General features: G+C 31.0%; 1 long non-coding RNA gene across 1 annotated transcript in view; it reads left to right on the plus strand.

Moving 5' to 3' along the window:
- Positions 1-27503, plus strand: part of LOC140701160 (uncharacterized) — a 144726-nt gene that overhangs the window by 92943 nt on the left and 24280 nt on the right. The window contains exon 2 of the long non-coding RNA XR_012080068.1: positions 17648-17783. This is a non-coding gene — a long non-coding RNA (uncharacterized lncRNA). The remainder of the gene's footprint in view (positions 1-17647; positions 17784-27503) is intronic.

The following is a 27503-nucleotide window of genomic DNA, read 5'->3' on the forward strand; positions in this document are numbered from 1 at the left end:
TCACAGGAGATGAAATTCTGCTCCTTTTAGGATAGCATTTTTTAACATGTACTAGACCTTAAAAAATATGAATTAAGTAGATATGGCAAAACGGGACAATTTTGATGTGTTCAACCTCAAATTTCTGGGTTGTTTTTAATAGTTGACCAATCCTGAAATTATAGAACCCATGAGTTCCAATTTGTGACATCAACAGTATTATGAACTATATTACTTAATGGAAACCATAGTCAAAATTCTATTTAATATTAATAGTAAAAATTTATGAGTTGCTTTTCTATGCATTTGAAAGGAAGCTAAAGTTAAAGACTGCCATTTTCAGAAAAAAAAAGTCATTCTTTTAAAAGTCAAAGATATCTCCCTGTTCTCTATTTATGTCTGGTTAAAATCATTTTTTATGTTAAGAAAAAAACTACGTAGACAATGATTTAAAAAGGGAATAGTTCAAAATTGGCACTTTTTTGGTGAAGTATGAGTCATACTTTAATTTGATATTAAAAGAATTTGTCTTTATGCCAATGCTATTTTAAAGAAGCTAAGTGGATATACTTAGCACATTTCAAAAAGGTATTTCACAAAATGAAGTTTATTTTGTACCGTGGTTTGACTTGAATCCAATTAAAATCATTTAGATTTTCATGCATAAAATCCAGCCATTTGTCTTTGAGGATGTTCTAGTATCTGTGTTCTTTCAGCTACTGTTTCTTTGGAGAACTTCTTGAACTCATTTAACAATGAAAAATGTCATTTAACAGGAAGCACATGAATGAAGACATGCAAAGGCAAGTTTAGTACCTCTGCCTTTTCTCTATTTATGTTGATTTTATGTTACTTTAAAACATTTTATGAAGTTTTTTTGAAAAAATTAAAAATAATCTAGCATATTCTTAAAATAGTAAGTCAATGGAAAGCTGCTTTTCTTTTAAAAAAAAAAAGCATAAAATCCCTCTGTATTATAGCCCCAAAAAATTAGGTATTTGAATATATTTTCCAGGAAAGCTATATATTGTACATCATCTTATCTGAAATAAAGAAAAGAAAAAAACCCTAACATTCTGAAAATCACAAAAGGTAATTTAGGAATTAATTAATGAAGATAAGATTACATTTACTTTAAGTAAGTCATGTTCAAAATATTTCTTCAAATAAATATAAATAACATATGCACAAGTATAGAAAAAATATATTGTATTTTTCCACATAGATCACTAGTCTGTCCATCGCAATAATATGTACTTAGGATAAAAAGCTGAATTTTATGTTATGACACCATGGATAAGTAACATAATTCTCTCTTTGCATTGTCTAAACTTCAAAAATGATACACTGGCACTTAGCTCCCAGGATTAGGGAAAGTAAGTGAAATACTATACTAGAGTATCTCTCAAAATATTTGGTATTTAAAGCACTATTATGTTATCTTTCTGGACAGAAATCGTTTTATTTTTGTCTTTTTAATGCCAAAACTCTAAAACATACAATTTTCTCAATCAATATTTGTTAAATTAAGGAATGCTGAATGTCCAAAATGTGTAAAACAATGTAATTCCATGAGAATATGAGATTGCAATTTACATAGTACTGCTCCACCATGGTTGACAGTTATGGTGAAGTAAGACTGATACAAATATAACCAAGACAAAGTATGCTATATAAATAGAGAACAAGTGATACTATCCAAAAATGACAACAGTATTTAGGTGAACAAGATAGCCCAGTGTATAAATCAAATCAGAGGATATTTTAAATGTGAGGGAACATTCAGACTTACAAACTATGGATTTTGATGTGTAGAAAATTCAAGGGAGGTGTTGGGAATTGGTCTGAACAAAAGAAAGGAAATGGAGTTCAGAAACTGCCCCCCCTGCTCATCAAAATACTTTTCACACATGCCCCTCTATAGATGACAAAGTTATTCTCAGTAATAATTATGAAAGAAAATGAACAATAATGGTGGTCAGAAAAGAAATGTACGTAATAAAAAATATCACTGATGCTGTTTTGAATTGCTGGTGCATAGGATGATATCCAGGAGGCTGCATTTTAGTCTATTTCATTATTATTTAACATTTTCTACAGAAGTTCACCTTTTATTGCCTGACCTTGAGGCAGACCACTCCTGCAATTTGCCCCGTGGCACATCACTGAGGATTCATAAGTGCAGAGGGAATGTTTTCAGTTAATTTAATCTGATAAATATGTTCCATTCTATTTTTACTAAACAGATGCTCTATATCTCAAAAAAAAATAATGCATATTTCTCAGATTACTGAAGGAATAGCTCCTTGTTCTTTAAGAATGGAAAACTAGACAAGGAGCTAAAATCTCCTGATGATTGATTTTATACTTGGTACAATATTTTTGTTCATATATTATTTTGTATTTCTGTCACATATCTTCATATGATTTAATATTTGAGAAAGTAAAGAACTTCCTTTTTCTGCATACCTTATACAAAATCAATTTTATGGGTAACAATAGGTTTATCACCATACTTAACCAAATTCATGCTAATTTAGACAAATAAAATATTCCTGTAGGAAGTAATCTGGATTATTCTTATATTGTTGGCTTTGAAGTTAGTTATAGCAAATAGAAGATGCTCAGTTGAACTAGGGAATCTTTAAGGCACTTTCCTACTGTAAGATTATATATATATATTTTTCATAATTAAGTGTCAACCTGATGTCAACATTACAAAGAAATAGATTATCGGCCCTCTTAAAACTATATCTATGCAATTATTTACTAGTATAAACAAATGATCTTTGTATATAGACTCATCAACATATAAATATGTGTATTTCCTTATATAGTATATTAAAAATAAATACATGCTGTTATTTGATGGAAAATGGAAATATTTCTTTTGATAACTATTAAAATGAAATAAGGAGAGCAGAAAGCTTTGTGTCAGTGTATTTTTCAAATAAAATTCTTCATATAGCCTCACATAACTGTGAATTACTCATATAACTTTAATAAAGACTTTTTTATTTACCAAAGCACTGTTGAAATTTCCATTAGGTTTACTTAATATATTTATTCAGAAGTTTACATGGCTATTCTGTCCAAATCTCTGTCCCACTGTATGTATAGTGTTCTTTCTTGAAGATAGGAGCTTCCTCAAAAAATTGTAGGTTTGTTTTTGCCTTGGGCAAATTTTAATCACATGCTAATAATTGTACTGATTACATTGGTGTATGAGTATGTGTGTATTCAGACATTCTGATGCTTTATCTCTCAAAGTATAAGTATACTCATTTAGAGCAGAATCTCAATGACTATAATAGATGATATACAGCAGATAGGTAGGTAGGTAGGTAGATAGGAATATATACTTAAGTTTAGAGGCACCAAAAAGGGGGGAAAGCTAGTAATTTTGTGTGTCATTTGATGAGACTTTGGGCATACACGTAAATTGGCTTCTAGAAACTGTATTTTTATTCATGAACTTGCATTCTGAAAGATTCAGGATATAAATGCTAGGATCAGATAAGAAAGGAAAACCCCATACACATAGCGCCAATGTGTATGGGGTTTTCACAGTAAACTGTAAGTGCAGCAGTACAGTTTGAATTGGGATAGCAACAGTACAAATGAATGAAAAAATGCATTTGGTTTAAAAAGTCTAGTTTTCAATGGAGTATCACTAGAAGTAATGGTAAAATTGTGAAACAGTTGTGCTGAAATTCTTCTAAAATATATTTTGTTCTTAAATAGCTGTATATTGTCTGAGTTTCCATATAATCAAACTCAAATGTTTCCTTGTAACATTCAGGACTCCAGAAAGGAAAATAAAAATGTGTACTTTCATCAGTTAGGACAAATAATCCTTATTCAAATGAAAAGATGCACATCTATATACTATATTAATGTTCTGTGAGTTTGACAATATACTTAATTATCTCATTATATTTTTTCTATTTAGTTCCATCATATACTTCTGAATTAAAAGGTCCTGAGTTATATAACAACTTGTAATTCTCTAACTCAAAGGTAGATTTTCTTCTATAAATATTTTTTTGCTTAGTTTCTCTATTGTTAATAGTGTTTTTAAATTGACAAGGAAAAATCTACATTTGTAATTCTCATACAAGAAATAATTTCTCTTTACAACTTCTATTATTAAAAATAAATATATGGAATATTATATAGAGAAAATTGTTCTGTATAATATTTAATACAAAAAAATCCATATTGTGAAGCCTAACATATGAATTTCATTCAAAAGCTACAAAACACAGGTAAAGATAAAGATTTTATAGTAATGTATATTTTTATTTTCCAGTGTACATGATTTAAATGGAATTCACATTCACTGCGGCATATATTTTGAGTAGGAGTATTTTTAAACATATACAGAAGACTTAAAAATCAGTTTGAAATAAATCAATGGAGGCTAATTATCTCTAAGACCCCAAAATATGGTAAGAAAATACTAATATTTTTCCCTACATCTTCCAACATCATGAAGTGAAGCTGTTCTCACTCAGTGGGAGGTTCAAATACCTTCTTTCACTTCAAGAAGAAAAAATTTAAGTGAATAGGATTGGAAGCATGACACTGAAACTGAGAGACAGGAATCTCTAAAGTTGAGAAATTCAGGTGGCATAATGTCTCTATGCATTAACTTCAATATAATCCAGCCTACATAATGGTAGCTATAGCAGAATGTACTCTTCCACATAGAAAAAAAAAGGTGTACTAGAAAAATAAAGGCTTCTAAGAGGAATAATTTTATGTTTTATATAAGATTATGAAGATGTATCCTCAAACTGGTTCTTAGTATATATTTAAATGGCTATGAACTACATTAATTGAAAATAAAATTCTAATATAACCAATCATTTCAGTTTATTAATCACAAAACTATGTTCACACCATATACACTTTCTCTCACATAGAAAACCCCACATTTCGGGTGAAATCCAATTCATCAGATAACAATTTGCACATATATAGGAACATACATAAAAATACAAACACAGACACACAGAACTCTGAAGAATTCTATTAAATAAAAGCATGGAGTATTATTGGGAGATGGAAAAATCTCATATTTGGTAGTGCAGACTATAATTTATTTATTAGCAAATAATTAATGAACACTAGGATCCAAGGCATTTAAAAATCTTATTTAAAAGTATGTCATTATATTAAAGTTTATGGTTCCAAAGATTAATATAGAATTAAATAAAGAACTAATTTAGTAATATGTACCATATAATCATAGAATGAAAAAAAAAGATACAGTGTTAATTCATTTTTCGAAAACAGTCCTTATGCATATAAAAACAATTTTAAGTAGTATTAAAATGACATAATTATACCCATCTGGGTGGATCTGGTTGTTAATTGTATCTTAATTTTGTTCATCAGAAGTTTATTATTATATAGCAAACATTACCTTACATTTTCTTAAAGGAAAAGTATGCCTGCTTTTGATTATATTTAATTGAATCTAATTCAAGTTTTGAAAAGTTTAAAAATTGCTATAATTAATTATTTAGGTACAGTATTTGACAAATTGTTTCTTTATCTTACAGCCTAAAGTGCTATTCCTATGACTTCATAACTGTGTCTAAGAAAGAATACTTTTTTATTAGGAACATATTTTATGTCAATGCATATGCCCATTTGCTAAAGGGATACTTCATCGTTTGTCAGCTATTAGTGAAATGTTAATAGAACATGGGTGTAAACTAATGAGAGTTATGTAGATTTGTTTCCAAAATGCTATCTTCAGTCAAACACTTCTATTTTCTATTCATTTCAGTTTATAACTGTCCACAATATGCAGTTGAAATGCATTTAGTAAATCGGTAATCACTATGTTTCAATTTCATATATATTACATATTCTCTCAATTTCATTATTTATTAGGATAAATCAGTATTATTCCAGGAACCATAAAATAAATATTTCCCCTTTAAATAGTTGAGAATATTTACTTTTCTACTATTTCTTTTATCTAAATTTAGTTATTATAATTATAAATTCCCAATATATTTTATAAACAGGATAAGGATAGGGAAAGTTAAGGATAGGGAAATGCATTATTCTAATCATTCTTCTTTTAACCACCATATTTGATTAAAGGAGAAAAGCTAGCCCTCTTTCTTTGGGGAAGAAAAAGAGAATATTAAGTTTTACTTTACTGCTTATATTTGCTTAGACCATGGTTTCTCAATTTCACCACTACTGAGCTTTTGGACCGGATAGTTCTTTGTTGTGAGGATTGTTCTGTGCACTGTTGGATATTTAGCAGTGTCCCTGGCCTCAACCCACTAGATGAAGTCTAAATCCCTGTCGTAATCAAAACGTCTCCAAACATTTCTTAGGTCCCCTGGGGGCAAAATCGCCTCTTTAGCTTGAGAACCACTGGTTTAGACTCTTCAGTTTGTAAGTAAATACAAGACCTCATTAATAAAAACACTATAATGTAATTAGCCCACTGCTTTATCCAGCCAGACTGTACATATCCAAAAACTCACATGCTGCATGAATATAAAATAATGTAAATCAGATGTTATTTTAATAAGCCCCATGGGTGGTGTGTAGCCTGAGAACAGTCTGATTCTTATCTTTACTCTAAAAGATCAAAGTAAGTGAAAAAAATAAAAGGGAGGAAAGTTAAAAGTAGATATTTCCTTTCCTTTCTTAAAGATTTTTTATTCTGCGTTAAAAATAAGAATTTATATACTTTCCAAAGGCTATTGTTTAGAATGAGCTACATTTTCCTGTAACACTAATTACACAGGCTCCCCTATCCTCTAAATTGTGACTACTTTTGACTAGTTTAGCTTGATAGGTTAGAGTAGTTGATGCTCCCAAATTCATAAGACACTTTTCTGGTTAGAGTTTTAAAAGCCTTTGAAGTTTTAAGAAGTTGTTAATGCTTTGCCATAATGTATTATTTATTCTCAAAGTCTTTTTGAAAGGTAGTAAACAGATTTAAATGGTGACTGTGATTAGTCTAATTTGGTTATGAGTGAAGATTCCTGGTAAATATGTTTGCCTATACTTTTAAGAATCTTCATCTGTTAAGTTTCATCCATACCATGAACAGACATGGAGGACAGAGGTAACTGATAAACAGAAGACAGGTCCTCCAAAGCTGATAAAAGCCTTTGATTATTTCCAAATTAAGACCTTTTTTTCCTGAGAAATTGAACATACCTTATCCATTATAGCTGACTCCTCTAGCCTAAGAGATTGAAATTAGCAGTAGTTTCCTGGTCAATATAAAAGATTCATTCCCACCCTCTCTCTTTAAATAGACACACACACACATATACACATTTATACATATATTTATATATATAATAATACATGGACATACTAATGTATGTTATATATACTATAGATTAATATAGCCATATGTGTATATAAGTATATATTTTTATATATATGCATATACATATATGAAGAGAGTAAATACTTAATTGTTGATATGGTAATTATGAATTCTTTGCTAGGAATGACCTAAGTGCCTGAGCACAAACAACTTTGAGGTACTGCCTCTCAATACCTATAGAACACCTTCCTTTTGCATCTTTCATTTTAATACCTAGAATTCTAACAAGAGATTTCAACCTGAGCAAGAAGAGGAATCTTATAAGAACTTCAGCCTTGGGATGTAATCTGTAAATTTAATATTTAAATCTCATATTTATGAACCAAAGTCATATCATCTCCATTTATTAAATTTCTCAGAAAATATTGTATTTGAAAGGGAAAATCAGGCCATAAATCTTGCCTACTTTATTTAACAAATATTCTTCAGAAATGAGGGAGAGATATTACACTGAAAGTAATATTCCTAAATAATCACTCTAGTCAGTTCAAGAAAAGGAAATGATTGATTCGTTGAAAGGCTTATAAAGAACATATGTTCTAACATTAAAATATGTGTGTAAGTACACACCCATTTTTTTTCTAAAGTTAAATCAGATTATAGAGACAACAACTTCAACTTTTACCAGAATATCTCAATGTGGTACTTGTATACATATATACAAAGAAAGATTTTTGAGATTAAATTGTATGATTTGAATAGGGAATGGTTCCCCTGCTGAAAAAAAAAAATTGTTGTCTTTCTTTCTTCTTCTTAGCCTGCAGAAGCTAATGGCATTCAAACTTTAGGGGTTTGAATCAAGGAAATTCTATTAAAATATTGGTGTAGTAAAAGCATAATTAAATCTTTAAATTTTATCATACATCAGATTATCTGGAATGAACTAGGTTATCACCTAGAAAAATCCTGTAGGAAAAGAATTTAGAAGATACCAATGGGGTGAGTTGGGAGGAAGGATGGGGACAGTAAGATCAAGAGCACATACTGGGAGAGCACCAGTGGTTTGAACATCAGTGGGAAACTTTGGTGACTGAGTGTGGCATGAGAGTAACAAATGCCTTTGATTCTGGTAATTCAGGGGAAGTTTATGAACAGTACTGGAGAGGGCAAAAAAGCCAATTTCAAAAATGTAACTCGAATTGGCTCTGCTGCAGAAACAAATACCAGATGTAAAAACGTAATATGCGGCTCTTCAAAACTCATTTCTCAAATACAAATCAGGCCCCCTTTCTAAAAATAAAAAACACATTCCGTATTCAGCAGATACCTTGGACTTAGTTGGAATATATTTTTCATGTAGTGAGAAACCAAAGTATGGTAAACAACCAAAAATTCAGAGCAGAAAATTCTTTGTTTATGTGATGTCAATAGCTTTGGTCTCATAGTTTGTGCTTTACAGAAACATTGTCTCTAATATAATATAAAAATTAAATTTAGTGGCAAAACCTTTAGTTTCCAATTAAAGTCTTATTAGGAAGCATATTTTTGAAATACTCAATTCCTCCACCTTAAAATAAACTAAACAGGAAATACTTAAACAGTCATCATGATTTTTAAAAATTAGTGTCAGGAAGACTGTACATAATTTCTTTCAACTAAAAAACGATAATATATATTAGAACGCATTTAAAAAACTAATTATTCCCTTCAAATATCTGGTATTCACTACGTTACAAATAAGTTACATACCATATTATGCAAGCAAGTTGAAACTAGTAAAGTAATAAATAGGACCAATATATCAGAATGTTACATAAGAATCAAAAGAAAAAATAATGCTTCAACCAGGTGCGTCTCATTTGAACATTTTTAAGCAAATTAAAATATACATTAATTGGTTGAATAGATATCTTTGCAACATTACTATGTGCCAGGTATTTTTCTAGGTACTGAACAAATAATAATAGAACATACAAAACATTACATAATGAAGTTTTTATCATAGTAGTAGAAGTCATAATACAAGCTAAAAGAAAGCTATAAGGCACAGAGCAAGGAAGGAGAATAAGAAATGTTTCAATGGGATGCTGAAAGTTTTCGTAAGATTGTTAGGGAGTGCCTCTCTGCATGGCCACATTATGGGCTTGTGGGTTCAAAGCACTTTTCACTTAGGGACCCCTTGCTTTGTTAAATATGCAAACACACACATCTATTTATGAGTATGTATATAATTTTATGACTGTTGCATAAAATCATAGTGTAAATATTACATGTTAAGATTTTACTTGACATAAAATTTTATTTTTTTCTCTTAATTTTAAAATTAATTAAAATATTTTTGAGGAACCTTGAAAGTACTGTGTACATTTAGTATTGCACTTGCTGGGCTTAGTGGATGCATTGGTCCTGTCTCACTGAGAAGATGTCTTCTGGGGGAAAAAAGATAAATAAACTAATCAGAGATATCTAGGGGAAAGCATTAGAAAGAACAACCATTAAAATGTCTGCATGTGGGACCTTGCTTGTCATATGCAAGGAACAGCATTAAGTCCAATGTGACTGGAGGCGAACAAGAAAAAGAAAATGTGAGGCCAAGTAGAAGATACAATGAGACAGTTGACAGAGGGTCCTTTGGTAGGGCCTTTAACTCATTCACTAAAGGCTTTGGGCTTCATCCTGAGCAAGAAGTGAAGCCATTGGTGGAGGTATTCAGCAGAGAAATGAAATGATCATAATTTCACTTTAACAGAATTACTTGGGGTGAAGGAGTTAAGGGAAAGTCTTCAGCTTCTTAAGACAGTGCCCAGGGTGTTCCTATTAAAATGTAAAGAGGAATACTTTAGTATTCTTTTAAGCTGATTGTGTCTGGGTCTGGGGTGATGCTTGGTGGTGGTAATATGTGAAATCAAGGCAAAGCTAAAAGTACTTGCTAGAAGGCCTTATGTAGAGTTAAGAGGAAAACAAAGGACCATAGGAATCTATAAGAATTTAGTGTTGAGCAAATGAAATAATAGTATTAGCATTTATTGAAATGAGGAAGACTACAAGAGGAGTTGATATTGGAGTGAATATCTATAACTCAGTTTGACATATGTTACATTTGTAAAAACTATCTGCTATACAAGTAGAAAACTCAAGCAGGCATAGGATATTTGAACGTAGAGGTCAAAAGAGAACTAGGTTGAAGATTCAAATCCAGGAGGTAGCATTTATATGATATTTAAATCATCAAACTACATGAGACAGTTTAGTGAGTTAGGCTAGATAATTAAGTTAATGTCAAAGAGTCCAGGGGAACTTCCAAATTTAAGAATAATAGTGATGTAGAGGAACTCAGGTGAAGGAAGTATTTCAAGAAAAACAGTGATACACTGTATGAAATCCTCCTAAATAGCTGAAATAAGATTAATGAAATTTGGTCATTGAAATTGCCAACATGAAATTTATTGGTGAATTTGGAAAGAGGAATTTTAGTAGGATTCGTGGACAAGAACCAGTGGAAGGGGCCAGTATGTTCCAGCAATAACATTCTACACTTTCAAGAACCTATTCTGTAAAGAGGAAATAAATGAAGCAGAAGCTAGAGGGGGAAATAGGATCAAACCAGGGACTTTATTAAGATGGAATAATTAGTTTATTTCTGTGCTGGCATGAATAACGCAAAGAGAGAATTAGTAATGGAAGAGGGGGAGAATCAATGTAGCAATGCCCTTGAGCATGTGTGAGGGACTAAGATGTAAAGGCAAGGAGAGGTGTTGGCCTTAGCTGGGAGCATGACAGTCCATCTATTTTTATTCTTTATGCATAAAGAGTAAATTAGTAAATATAAATTTTCCTTAAGAATTCAACAAATAGAAACTAAAATAATTTTACTTTATATTCTTCATATCACAGGTCTATAAATATCTCTGGGCACTGGAAAAGTTATAAATAGATGTTTTGTATTTTACTTTCCATCTGATCTTTATGGAGATTCTGTGGAGAATAAGACAGATAGATATAGGTAGATAGATATGCATATACATATATAACAATGATTATATTAAAATATATTGTATTCATTTTTAACTGAAATTGAATAAGAATAAAGAGTAAATGATTAAAAATATATACTTTTTAAAAATTCTCTGAGGTGCTCTCAAAGTAAAACAGAACCCAGAGTGGCATGAAAACGTAACATACTCTGATATTGAAAGCTCATACTCTGAGCTTTCAGCAAAGTTTCTATTTATTTCTTTGTGGTTATAGGTATGAATATGTGTGGTATAACAGATTTCTTGTGTCTACCCACATGATATATCCCAGCCTCTTTATTTTCTGACCCAATTATTTGGGAACTTAGGCTCCTAATCCATCAAATTTAGGATTTTTCAATTACAACATGATTTTTAAGTAAACGAATAAAATGTGAATACATAAGTTAGAAAAAAAGCTATTACAATATTTGTCTCATTCAATATTTAAATATGTTACTGATATTGAATTCTATTCAAACAGGGACAAACTATTGGAAAGTTTTTAAAAATCTATAATCTAATCAAGAGTGTTCAACTTTGTTTAAAATTACATATAACACAAATGACAATAATACCTTAAACACTAAATCCAAAATAAGCTCAGTATGTTACTGCTGACCCCCATGTAGGGTTTGATCATTTTGTTGCATTGCTATTAAAATTTGGCAAAATTATAAGCAAATACATTACTTGTGCTTGAAATTCCATGTACACACACACATATACTATGTATATGTACACAAACACAATGTGTAAAACAAATTTTATAGATAGAAAGATATCCCCTATGCATAACTCATAAGATTCTACTTAATTTCCTTTGGCTAGTGTGTAAAGGAAGAAATACAAAAATGTACTTGTGTTTTAATAAGGCATCATAAATATATTGATATTCTTACAAAATAAATCTATTCATGAATAGTTATAGCTATATTTTGTCTGCACTTCTATGAATGCTCAGCTATTTCATGGCATAAGTTTTGAGTATATGGATACAAAGACTAAAAATGTCCCTTCAGGATTGGGATACAGACTCTAAGAAAGTGGAAGGAGTACTGGTAGAGATTATTTGAAAATAGTAAGGACATTGTTAGAGGTTATAGCCTTGTACATAGCAGTAGATAAAACTGCTTCTGCACCCACCTGTTTCCAGTAAAATGCAATGAGTAAACAAATTATTTGAAAATATGAGTGTGTTTCAAAATGGAAAACAACTTAAAGACATGAACTCATCTACCTAAGAACTCAAAGAAGATAAAAACAGAAGTAAATAAAAAATCCCAACATAGAGAAAAGTGGCATTATTAATGGTGAATCAATCAAAATCAGAAAGGAATAGAATTTGAATTAGCAACAGGAAAACAATATAAGAAAACCACAGGAAATACAGATAAAATATTTCATGACAGATTGCAACATTGGTCTGATCCCTTTGTCTTGTATTCACTCCTGAATTTGCAATTCCTCCCACTAAAGACGCAGAAATTGTTTTCCTACTCCTTGACTCAGAGGCAGGTTTAAGCATGTTTTCACTTACCTTGCATGTTTAAAGTGTTTTGCTTATTTTGCATACCCTCTTGGGCTTCTTGACACCACCATAAACAGAAGATGGTTCATGTCCAACTAGTCTCAGGAGCAGGATAAGATGACTCAACCCAGACAAATGAACCTCCAGATAACTCATAGAAATATGAGCTAAAATGAACACTATTATATTTAATTAAGTTTTTATGGATCTCTTTAATGCAATAATAGGTAATAAATACACATTAAAATGCTAAATAGTATCAGAAAGACTATACTACATGTGGAGAAAAGAACATGATCAAGGATAAGAATAACTAGTATTCTCACTTGAATTAGACAATTTGATAAATAGAACAGATAATTTCCAAAGTTATAATACAAGAATATGATCCAGAGGTGTGGGTACAGATAGCTCAGTGGTAGAGCACATGTTTAGCATGCATGAGGTCCTGGGTTCAATCCTCAGTACCTCCACTAAAAATAAATAAAAATTAAGACATTTAAAAAAAATTTAAAAAAAAGTTTTACTTTTTACTTTAAAAAAAAAGCATAATTCAGATATGAAGTTTGTAATAATCCTAAAGATTGTGTGTGTGAATATATATGAATAATAATAAAAGTGGTGAGATGAAAGGATGCAGGAAGAAGTATGAGTGCCCTAAATCAGATTAACCATAAGTATCATATAAATTATATTTTATATGAATATTCAACAACATGGAATTCTTAGCTAAATTATTGGAATTCAAGAATGAAGAAAATATTGTTCAGCCATCCAGGAAAAATCATACAAACAGCTTGAGAAGGAGGGAAATTAGATTGGCATTACATTTCTTGCAAGTAACTTGAGTGCCAGTAACCATAGAGACATATTTTCTTTTGATCTTTAAAGAAAAGAATTGATTGTACAAAAATATAATATAAACCCTCCAGAATATTAGGCAATATGTCAAGGGACAGACATAAGGAAACATGATTAAACTTAGGAATACATCTCTCATAAGCACTTCTTGGGAAAAGTCTAGGTAAAATGATAAGTTAAAAGGCAATGCCATTAATGTAAATGAATATTAATGGACAATTATGGGTATTATGCTAATTGTACAGAATGTAAATGTTGTCAAATTGTATTGTATAATAATATTAATATAATTAACAATAGTGAAATTGAGAAAAGGGGGCTTAGGGGAACTAGGAAGAAATATGAGAGTATTAATGACCTCATCTTTTATATTATGTTTGTACTTGAATTTATCTAAAACTGGAACATTATTTATAAAATATAATGACTCTGTGCCTAATGTTGTTATTATCTCTGCTCTTAACCTGAGAGTGAGCTTTTAAAAAACAATGTTTCTAGTTTTTAAAATACATTTTTAAAATTTTAGTAAATTTTTCAATACTATCACCCCATCAATTTGTTTCATTGAATGTAAGTAATATTTGTTCTAAATTACATTTCATAAAAAGTGCTTCTTGGTTTATATCTGCATCTTTGGGCATGGTTACATGGGAGTATGCCAAATAAAACTCTCTTTACATATTTAAGATTTTGTATTTCATTCTATGTAATGTTTTCCTCAATATAAAAGTTTTAAAAAGTTATTATATCTTTTAAAAATATTTATCCTAATTGTACATTCATTTAATGTTTATGATTGTTAATCCTATGTAGATGGTTGTTAATTCTGAGTAGAGAGATTTTGGGTTTTTTTCCTTTTATTTTTGTTGTTTTCTGCATTCCCTGAACTTTTTGTTATAGACATGTCTTTTATACAACCGATAATGTACTTTGCATCTCAAGTATAGACATAAATAATGATAATAACTTGAACTGACAGTAAGACAGTAAAATAATGGTCACAAGAGTGACATGTTATGGAGTATCAAACAAAAAATAGATGACTATAAGTCAAATAGGAAAGACTGAACAGACAGTGATATCTTTAAGAGAATGGAAAAATGGTTCAGAATTTTATGAACATAAATATCAGGGAGATTATCTAAGTGAAGAGAGTTAGACTATTTGTGAGTTCTTTAACAGAATAAAAATAGGTTTTTTGATCATATTGTGCTCAAAACTCTGTGGTGAGTAAACAGAAATATGAAATAATATATGCCCTAAAACTCCAAACTAAAGGTGATAGGGAAAGCCAGAGAGCCTCCATGAGAATATAGTTACTTCTTGAAACCAGAGGACAAAAATAGCTGAGAATCAGTCCTATGACTCAATTACATGGTTAGCAGAGCTCCAAAAAAGTTGAATTTTAACTCTAGCAAGTCACCTACACCGATGTTAGTGCCATGACTGAGAAGGAATAGGACCCTGAGATTTGGGATGGGACATTTGAGTTGATTCATTTGGAAAATCTGAATCCTGATATTTCCCTAAACCCTCTGGATCTGCAGAGGTATCTTCTACTCCTACCTATAAGAATTTAGAAACCACTTCTCCACTCAGGCTTGAAAACAATGCAGAGATCTTTACTTCCCAGGAAAGCATTTAACCTTCTCACAGGTTATTTGGGACATTTCTCTGGGACAACAGATTATATCATAACATAATCATGTTTTGAAAGTGCTCACTCTTGTAAAAAGGAAAGTAATATATGCCAAAGGAGCTGCATAACTTACAAAACAAATGAACTTGCAAAGAGCCAAGGGAATGTATATGGAACTGGATATTAAGGAGATGAAAGAAGACAGACACAAATTTGAATAAGACAGTTTATCTATATTGGAGCATCCTATCTTGATACAAGATTTTAAACCCTGGGAGGGTCCTGGGGGATAGTGCTAAACTTGAGTGGCTTTTGGAAGATTGAAAAAAGTCATGGTCCACATAATGTGAAGTAGACAGGCCAGGATTTCAATCGAAAAGACTGGAGAAAGAAATCATAAGATTTGAGAATTGGACATGTTAGAACAACGTAAATTCAGAAAATCTATCTGCTTACTATATTCTGTGGGAAGGTGCATTTACCAAAACACTATGGAATGCACCGATGCAGCATCTTCGAGAAGTTCAGTGGTGGATATCTTTCGTAGATATGAGCTGATCTCAAGTGATGTTGTGTTCATACTGCTATCCTGATAGTACTGACGTTAAGAGGATTGCAAATCGTAGAAGCCATGTAGCATTTAAAAATCAGAATAAAAATGTGGCTATTATAATGTGCAGCAGGTTCTCCCCGACATCCAGAAAGAGTCTGAACCGCCAAAAAACGAAAAGATAGGGCAGAGGTGCAGGGCACCAACGAGAGTACTTGCTTAATTCATACAATCAAAACAAAATTCATGATGGATTATGAGGAGGCTGAGAGAAGCCACTCAAAGAAAAAGTGGCAATTTACTGTCCAATTTCTAGATGTGAACCAGCTTTCAGATCTGATGTACTAAAGGAGAGGCTAGTATTCAAGAAAGTATTACAAGTAAACATATTTATTGTCAAAAATATTTTAAAATATGAATAGATAAATATAGGCAAGTGATTGTCCAGCAAGTCTATTACTCTGTACCAAAGGGATTAACAGGGTTCCTTCTGAGGGGTATTAGAATCACCTGTGAGATCCTTGATACTGTTAACATACATCTTAGTTCATTCGAATTACTGTAAAATAGCACAGGCCGGGTAGCTTACAAACAGCATAAATGTATTGATTACAGTTCTGGAGGCTGGAAGTCTGAGACCAGGGTGCTGGCATTGGTTGGGTGATGATTTTCTTACTGGTGGAGGACTTTTTGTTCTATCCTCCTATGGTGGAAGGGGCAAAAGAGCTCTCTTGGGGCTTCTTTTATAAAGGCATTAATCTTATTCATGGAGGCTCTACTGTCCTGACCTAAGCACTTTCCAAAGCCCTACCTCCTAATACTGTTGAGCATTTGAACTTTAACATATGAACTTTGGGGGACACAAACATTTACATCATAGCAGTGTTCATTTGAGGGCTCTACTCTACATGACCAGGAAATCTTTATTTACTTTACTCCTGAAAGTAATAAAAAATGTCACAGAGAAACACGATAGAAGTGGCCAAAGAAATGGAACAAAAGAAATCCCAGGTGAAGCTGAACATTTGCATATTACTACTACACTTTGAACAAGGGAAGCAAGAGAAAAGCTTAGGCTTTGCCACAGTCTCAGAAGAGCAACCTGGGCACAAACTTTTCATAGTAAGGATTCTAAATTTTCACTTCAGATACAGTGTTTGCTGATAACTAGGGAGATAACCTGAATCCCAGGGGGTGAGCCAGAGACACAAAAGAAATTTTGTAGAATAAAATCTCAACAATAGCCCTCAGATATCTGTAAGACTTCATCAGTCTTCTTTGGGGAAAGACTAGTGGTTAGAAAGTACTATGCATTTATATGGTAAAGAAGGAGGTTTTAGTGTAAATTTACTGGGTTTTGAAACTCTGTGCCATCAATAAAGGGTATGACCTTAAACAAGATAGTCTCATTTATGAAATATGATAATAACAATACATATCTGTAGAGGGCAGTTTTGAATGCCTACACAGCATCCAGTCACTCTTACCACTTTTCTAATCAAACTTCAGGTTGAGTCTTCAGGGCCCATGGCCAATAGGGCAGCTTGCTCATTCCCATCCTCAAGAGGATACAGTTTATTGGTTTAAGGATAATCTGATCTTTCTTGTTAACGATCAGTTGAGGATGGGGCATCAGACACAGTGTAGATGAAGAAATCAAGATGAGAAGCTTGTTGATATGCCAGAATAAGAAAGACCCTCCTGGAATTTCTTGAAAAACTCCACCAAATCTCATTTCTCCTCTTATTTTCAGGATATGTGATACTGAATTCACCTGAAGACATTTTGATATCAAGCTGACTTATGGAAAAGGACAAAATACATGCACCTTTAAGCGGAGCTGAGAGCCTGGATTAAGCCAATTCTGAAATATCTGGACTTTCAGATTTGTGAGTAAATGAATTTTCTTCTTGTTTAAGCCAGTTTGAAGGTTTTTTTTTTTTTTTCTTTTTCTTATTGCCAGCAGCCAAAAATATCCTAAGGTAGCTTACAGGGTTACGAGTACCAAATGGGATAATGAATGTAAAAGAATTAGTGCCAGACACAAATTGGCACTCAATATGGGACAGTCATGTATGTGTGTTCATCTCAGTCCAGTCACTAAACATGATACTTGCCTTTTACTTAACTTTAATTAAACTAGCTATTTTCTTATTAAACATTCAGAGTTATTTTTATTCATGTTGCCTTCAACATTTTTATTTTCCTATTGATTATTTTTGTACTAATGCATAGATTTGTATTATTTTAATATATTCACAGGGTTATGAGGACCAAAAATTATAATTAATTTAAAAGACTTTTAATAGTACTTGGTTCTTAATGAGTCCACAAGACATTGAACATTATATAAATTAATGGATGTATCCTGTGATTTCCTCTCTTAATCAAATTTATTTAGAACTTTATTTTTTATTTTAAACTTGTTTTTATGGACATTTTATGTTTTTTATTTCTAATTAATTTATTTATAACTAGTAAAATAATATTTAGTAATATAATTATTTTTAATAATATAATTGTTGCAAATTTGGGAATTGCCTTGTGGTTGAGGAAAATGTCTCTTTTCATAACTGTTTCACTGGTTTTTTAAAAAGTGAATATTTTTTAAAGGGGTATTAAATTGTAATGTGTGTGTTCCCTCGTTAAGCCTTGAATTACTTTTTAATATTCATTTTATAGTTTCCATTCTACATCTAGATTCTGTACAGTCAAAATCTGCTACTTGTTATATTTATCACTCATTTTCAGTACCGTGAGTTTACTGAAGCATTTTGTAATTTTTGGTTAATATCGTAAATCTCATTGAAAATTTCTCTTTGGGAACACTGTGCAGCCTGATATTAGGGCACACTGCTCTAGAATTTGAACACAATATATACATATAGCACTCTGAGAATAAAGAGTGAATTGGCACTTGATGATTCTTGTCACAGAAGCACCTACAAGTGGACTATAATGGGAAACTGGTTCCTAGATAATGTAAGAAAACTGCCTTTTAGAGATGGGGTCACCAGAAAAAAAGATAATTCATGGTTGTTGGGATATGTTGGGAAACACTGAACAATGGAAGTAGCCCATCTATCAATACTGGGGAAAGAGAGATAAAAATAATTTTCCTCAGATAAGTGAACTCTTCTCTTTATTAACTTGCCATTTCATGATAAAGTATATACCTGATTATATGTATGTGTGTGTGTATACATACATTTGTATAAAGTATACAATTCAGTGGTTTGTATTGTATTGACATAGTTGGGTAGCCATCATCAGTTTCCGATTTTAGAATATTTTCATCACCCCTCCCAAAAAAAAAGCCTGTACCCTTTAGCAGTCACTTTCAATTCCTCTCTATCTCTAGACCTCAGTAATCATGAATCTGCTTTCTGTCTCTTCAGATTTGCTTATTCTAGAAATTTCATATAAATAGAATCATACAATACATATTTTGGTGACTTAATTATCTCACCTATCATAATATTTTCAAGGTTCATACACAATTTTAGAATTCATTAGCACTTTATTTCCCCTTTAATTCCTGAATAATATTCCATTGTATGGATATACCACATTTGTATATCTATTCACCAGTTGATAAACATCTGGATTTTTACCATTTTGGGGGGTATTATGAATAATTCTATGATAAATATTCATGTTCAAACTTTTGTGTGGATATATGCTTTGAATTATTTTGAGTATATCCTTTATATTGGAAGTGCTGGGTCATATGGTAACACAATATTTAACTTAGCGAATCATCAAACTGTTTTATTAAGTGATTGCATCAATTTACATCTCCACCAGTAGTGTATGAATTTTCAAATATGTGTACCATTTTTTATATTTTTCTCTTTATCATTGAGATGCAAGAATTTTTTTTGTATATTCTGTATACAACTTCCTTATCAGATATAGGACTTACAAATACTTCCTCCCATTCTGGGTTAATCCTTTCACTTTTTTTATGGTGTTCTTAAAAACACAAATTATTTAATTTTGATAAAGTCTAATTGATCTATTATACATATTTTCTCACTTGTGCTTTTGATGTCATATCTAAGAAACCATCATGTAACCTAAGATTATAAAAATTTATTTGTAAGTTTTCTTCTAAGAATTTAAAGGTTTTAGCTCTTACATTAATGCCTTTATCCCTTTTAAGTTAATTTTGGCATGTGGTATTAGAGAGAAATACAATTTCATTTTTTCAATTGTGTATATCAAATTGTCCTAGTGCATTTTTTGAAAAGAATATAACTTCCCCAATGAGTTGTCTTGATATCCCTGATAAAATCAATTAATCATAAATGTAAAATTTTTTTTGAACTCTCAGTTTTATTCCATTCATCTATATGTTTATTGGTATGCCAGTATAACACTCTTCCTAATTACTGTAGCTTTGTAATATGTTTTGAAATAACAAAGTATAAGTTTTCCAACTTTGTGTTTTTGTTTTTGTTTTTTCAAGATTGTTTGGCTATTGCATTTACATATAAATTTTAGAATCAGCTTGCCAATTTCTGCAAAATCAGCTGCTGAGTTTTTGAAAGGAGTTGTGGTCATTCTGTAAATTTATTTGAGGAATAGTGCAATCTTATCAATACTAAGTCTTTAGTTCCATGAACTTGGGCAATTTCTATTTATTTAGTTTTGTAATTCCTTACAGCAATGATTTGGACTTTTCAGTGCATAAAATTCAATATATTTTGTTAAATTTATTCCTAACATTTTAATATGTTTGATGCTATTATAAATGGAAATGTTTTCTTAATTTTGTCTTCAAAGTGTTTATTACCAATCAATTGATACTTGTATATTGATACTGTGATTAACAATGGTGAACTTGTTTACTAATTCTAAAAGCTTTCCAATGGATTCTTTCCAATTTTCTACATATGTGATTGTCATTTAAAATTAGAGATATATTTACTTCTTCCTTTCCAGTTTAGGTGGGTTTTATTTCTTTCCCTTTTCTAATTGTTCTGGCTAGTACCTTAAGTACAGTGTTCAATAGAAGTGGCAAGAGTAGATCATTCTTGGCTTGTTCCTGATATTAAGGAGAGAGTTTTCAGTTCATTACCATTAAGGATGATGTTAACTGTGGGTTTTGAATAGATACCTTTTATCAAGTTGATGAAAGTCTCTGATATTCCTAGTTTGTTGAATTATTTCTCATAATAGTTTGATATTGTCAAAAGTTTTTCCTTCATGCATTGAAATGATTATGTGGTTGCTTTTATTCTAATAATGTTATGTATTACATTGGTTTTCATATATTAAACTAACCTTGCATTCCTGGGGTAGATTCAAGTTGATCATGGTGTATAATTGTTTTCATATATTGCTGGATTTGCTTTGCTGGAAATTTATTAAGAACTTATTTTTTCATCTATTCATAAGTGATATTTTTCTTTAGTTTTCTTTTCTTGTGATGTTATTGTCTGGCTTTGTTATGAAAGTAATGCTGGCCTCATAGGATGAGTTAGAAAATATTCTCTCCTGTTCTTTTTTTGAGGGGGGGAAATTTTGAAAAGGACTAGCAGTACTTCATTTTAAATCATCTTGTAGAATTTACCAATGAAGCAATATTAGCCTAGAATTTTCTTTTAGGAAGTTTAAAAATTATTATTTTGTCTTCTTCAGTAGTTACAAGTCTATCCAAATGTTATATTGCTTCTTAGGTAGTTTCAGTACTTTTTGTCTTTCTGGAAATTCGTTCATTAAATCTGGATTATCTCATTTAGTGTTGTAAAACTATTCTTTTACATTATTAAATTAGAATTAGACCACTCTGGAAATCAGATCCCCCACAAGGCTTGTTATTACTGTTTACTCTTATTTCTGTTGTTATGATTGTTGCTGCTGCTGCTGCTCTTTGCTATTTTAGTGACTTCCCTGAACTAACTCTACAGTCTGTATTCTTTGTCATGTATGGCTAGTAAAGTCTCTAACTCAGCTAATAATTGGTCAGAGATTTCCTTGAATGCATAAATTAATGTCTCCCACCCTTTGCCAAGAGTCTCTGGGTATTTGTTGAGGCAAACTTCAGTGCTCAGGCAGTTTCAAAATCTGCCTTATCACTTCACTTTCTGCTAGTACAGAACTTCAGTGTCTGTCAGAAGTGAGAAAATAGGGCCTCCTCAAGTCTTTCTGGACGTGCACACAACCCACCACATGCTTGTGATCTTCTGTATTCCTAGGAATATGTCAGAGCTTTTCATATCATTCTTCAGAATTTCCTTAATTTTTATGTATGTATGTATGTATGTATGTATGTATGATGTATTTATTTATTTATTTATTTTTGGCCAGCCTCTTGAGTACCACAACTGGTAATGCTGCCTTAGATAGCTGCAATGTTTAACAATGGCTGCTGATAATTTTATAAAAAAAAGTCCTATAAATATGATTTTGCCCACTGAGTAGACTCTGAGTCAGATTTAATAAAGAACAAACTCTGTTAATTGGGCTATTCCCTAGAGCTTCTAGGCAAGTAGAAGGAAACATTATTTGGAAAATTCAGAAAACGTTCCAAACCTATTTTGGCTTCTTCAGTGGTCCTAGGTTGCTGGTTTTCAAGGATACTAAGGAACTCAGGGTGAAAGTGGGATGGACATATATCAAATTAAAATATCACAAAGCTTGCTGTAATTACTGAGGATTAATTGACATTGCTGTTGTTATTAAGAATTAGCCATTGTCTTGAATGAATGTTCCTCAGGTTGTTGGAAACATGTGGTTAGTTCCCAAAATTCTGTAACAGTTGGATTTGATAGTATTTGCCAATGTTTTTACTGTTTTTACTGCTTTTATAGAAGACAAGATGTTTGGAGGTCCTTACTCTGACAATCCAGAAATTCTCCCCTTTCCTAAATTCTTTGAGATTTATACCAAGTATGGTCTCTATGACTTCTAATGATAAATAGTTAATAAAATTAGAAATGTGCTAGTTAAACAAGAAAAGATTCAGAAATTTATAAACACAAATAGGCTAACTAGTGACAGTTATATCACTACAATGAACATCATCCAAATTAATATTTATAGATTAAGACTTCATGGTATAAAGGAACATGAAGCACTAGCAACCTTATTGGCTACTGATTACTGAAGAGGAATATATCAATTTCTAGGGTTGGCCAAGAGAAAAGATTTAAGTAAGAAATTTATTCTCATTTACTGCATTTGCTGCATATTTTCTCCTGGTGGCATTCAGACAGAGATTGGATTATTAATAATCTAATTGAGCACATGCTTAGGTCATCGTAACAAGCTATAAAGCAATGGGCTATTAATCCTAGTGAGAACTGATACTTTTCTTTGCTTTTTGTAGACCTATTTTATTATTTTGCATTATTTTCAACTACAGATGGAGAGTTTGTGAAGTATACAGTGTTTTCACTATGCAGTTCTCTGAATAGCTTCTTCCAGGCCTGCTCAAATAACTTAACAGATATTTATAATTTGGAGCTTATTCCTGAGAGAATGAGATAGATTGATCCTGACTCCATTAGCAGTTTTCTATACACCTATATTCTCTATCAGTATCATCTGAAATACTCTGTTTCCAGTCTATATGAAACTAATGTCTTTGATCAGAGCATTTTTCAATTTTAAAAGTATAAAATACTTGAAAATATACATGTAAAAAATGAGCATTGTATGTTTGTTCTCCTAAAACTAGAGTTACAGTTGATTATTACATAAAGAAATAAATAGATAAATATATTAGGTTAAAATAAAAAGAAAAGGAAAACAATGTATTTTAGAAAACAACCAGTAACATAATTCTGTCTTCCAAAGAAAGCCATGTGTCTGTTAAAAAAAGAAAATGCATATATTTTATGTTAGAAGTAGAAAATGTATGCAGTTAGAAGGTGCTCTAACATAGATCACAGAAAATGTTTTACATTATGTGCAATGAAGGCTTGGAATCAATATAAAATTTTCTAAAAGAAAAGTAACTATTTTATAACTCTAGCACATTTTGTAATTCCATAAGTGCACACATACACAAAATGTATTTACAAAGATGAGCTTCTACTAAAACAATGAGAGCTCATGAAACATTTTAAATATCAAATTACCTGAGTAGGATTATCTTAATAATACTTTGCTGAGTATGTTGTTTTCTAATTCATAATGATTGTGATTTAAGTACAATATGAAATGAAACAATTAACAGTTTGTTTTTTTATTAATAGTATGTTAATTTCTTGATTTTTAAAAGAATAATACACATATTGCATTTGAAAAGTAAATCCATGCTAATAAGAAAGCAAATATATACTTTTTTTGAAAATTAGTTGAAAATATTTATAAACGAATAGGCATCTCCTTCTTTTGTCCATGTTAAAATATTTTCTGATCCATGTTAGATTTCTTTTTTGTTTCTTCCCATTATTAATATGTCTACACATGTAATTTGTATTATATGAGTTAATGACATTGTCATTGAAAATAAAATTTCAAATCCTGTGATACAGAAAACTAAATATTGAATAAATCAGGTTAAATGATTAAACTTGTATAAATACAAATCTACGTTCACTGTTTAAACAACCCTAAATCAATCAATTGGAAACAAAATTTAAGCCAAATACACACAGATTTTTATCTGTCTTTTTATGACAGAAACCATCTAAGATATTGGCATAGTATGGATAATGGTTCACATTTTCGGTTTTCATCCAGATGCTTGCAATTGTAAATGCACAGCCTATGGGTGTTCAGCAAGTTACAGTTATAGAAACAGTGTTAAATTTGTTATCCACTCCTGAATAAATTTACTCACCTTTTGTTGACTTACGTTGTATTTCAGAATGTGTGAAATCATTTAAAAATATTTTAAAGAAAGTTATAAACCAGCTATACTCAAGTTCATATCCTGCATAGCATACTCAATATTTTATGGTTGTCAGTTCCTACCAATAGAGATTAACACTCTAAAGTTGTAGTTTTATTACAAATTCCCCATTTTTCAGTTAATTTCAGCATGACACACTGAAACATAGCTAGTCAGATCCCACTGGGCTCATTATTCATTTTGTTCAGCAGCCCTGCAGGACTGATTTGAACATAAAGATCACACTGGCTTTAAATAGAATTCCACAGAAGGCAAAATGAAGTGAAAGCCCATTGTATGCATGGTGCTCAAAGGAAAATATTTTTTTATTATACAAAAATATTGTTTCTATTCCAATATCTTAAATAACAAAATATATATTTTCCAGGCTTAAACTGGATGGTTAAATTTATAAATTGGCAACTGCCCCATTTTATATAGTTTACCATTTAATGTGGGGAGAGTGGGGGAGATTTGCACAAATAGATTCAAAACTTCAATTATTTTTTAAAAGATCAACTATTATGGAATAGTTTTAGCATGTTAGAAAAGCTTTAAAAATAAACTTTTCTAATCCTGACATTTAGAAGGAGAGAAAACTGTGATACACATATTTTAAATAATTTGCATTTCAATGGCAACATTTTTGTAGATATTTCTTTCATGGCCCCTCTGAAACATTTTATACATTTTATATTGTGTTCTATGATTCATATTATGTTCATTTTTTAGACATAAGAAAAAATTGTCTAATCCACAATACATTTTAATTTTTAGATGTCTTTGCAAAACAGAGAATAGGTTCTGTTTGCATTCCCTTATTATTTTTTGGGTGTTTTTCCATTAGGAAAACAAAATAATTTTCAATATTGGCTTGAGGCTGATCTATTACAAATGCAAGTTGGATGTGAAAATCTATTTCAAGGATGTCCAGGTAAACATGAGAAAAATAATTGTTTAGAAAAATGATTACTTCAGCCTAGTTTTCTATCTATAATAGTAAATTGAGTGAAGAGAAGAGACTGTGTACATTAAACTTAATTATATAACCCAAAATAGCACATAATTACTCCCTTTCCCCCAAATTTCCTATTACAGTTCTTCCAAGAATCACTTTTCTATTCATGCTATATTTTTTGAATTATTTTTTCATAAATATACTGTCACTGGTGTTCAATTATGTCCACAATTTTACATTACTGTTCACCTTTATGCCTTTTAAAATATATATGTAAAACTTTACAACTGAAAAACATGCAATAAAGTTTGAGTATCTTATCACATAATATAGGTTGATGGATTTCATATTAACTTGCAGGAACAGACAGGAAATATTTATGGATTATATTGAAAAGGCATTATACCTAGAAATGTATAAATGACTCCTCATTGGCAGACACACTTTGTATTTGTAAGTTTGGGTCACCATTACAGGTTACCACAGACTGGGTGGCTAACACAATAGAAAATTATTTTCTCACAATCCTGGAGGATAGAAGTCCAAGAAGAAAGTAATAGAAGTTTCTGGTGAGGCATCTCACCAAGTTTCCACCTTTTTACTGCATTCTCATATGACCTTTTCCTCTGTGTATTTCCCTGGGATCTCTTCCTTTTCTGGGTAACTACCTCAGTCTTCTGAGATTAGGACTTCTCCCTTATGACCTCATTTAACCTTAATTACTGCCTTAAAAATCCTGTCTTCAAATATGGGAACCTTGGGGATTAGAGCTTCAACATATGAATTTTGGGAGGACACAATTCAGTCTATAACATCCTCCCTCCTCTAAAGAGGTATTAGCAATACTATCCAAAGTAGAAGAAATTCAGAAGTTTCTAAATTCATAAAGTCACTGTAGTGAAAGTAAGGCTAATACATATTTGAAAAAGGTGTAATTCTAAACAGACTTTACAGTTTCTGTTTTATTCAACAAAAATGTAAGCATTTCAAATATGTTGAGGTGAATTCTAAAGACTGCAAAGGATGTTGAGTATAAATATATAATACAAAAGATATATAGAAGTTATTGGCTTTAGGTAATATTCTGCATTGTCTTGATATTTTATTATTTATTATATAGGCTTCATAAAATTACCTTCATATTCCATATTTAATATTTGGTGTTATTTTCTCAGAATTATAAAGAAGTATTTGCATTTATTTATCCAGATATTTCCTGGTTTTCCAAATATTTTCATTGGTTCAATTTTTTTATTACAAACTTAAAAAAAAACAATTCGTAGTTGAATACTAAACAACATGGTAGTATCATCAACTTCTTAGAACATGGGTCATTTAATAAAAATGAGTAGATTAGAAAAAAAATTGACATCAACAGTACAATATTAGCCACAGGGCTAGATGCAGCTCTGATATTCAGGGCTATAAGAAGTAGAGTCCATTTTTATTTTCTTTTGTTTGTTAGTTTCAAAGCTACCTCTAATGAGCCACTGAAAAATAAACTAGAACTTGTCAAGCATGGAAAACTGAAGGCTTTTGAGCCATACACATATCAGGTAATAATTCTAAGTAACATATTTTCCAGCTATTTTGAAGTTATGTAACCATCTAAAACTTCCACTTAGGTCTTTTGAGGAGCTAGTTACTGTCAGTATTATTTCAGACGTCAGTCTGTTTTGATATTCATTCAACAGTTAGGAAATTCTGGATTAATATTAGAAGTTGCTTATGAAATATATTTCTACTTCATGCTTAAAACATAGCCATAAAGAAACTGTTATTTAATGTTTACAAATTTTTAAG

This window comes from Vicugna pacos, chromosome 14 (assembly GCF_048564905.1).
Source record: "Vicugna pacos chromosome 14, VicPac4, whole genome shotgun sequence".
NCBI lineage: Eukaryota > Metazoa > Chordata > Mammalia > Artiodactyla > Camelidae > Vicugna > Vicugna pacos.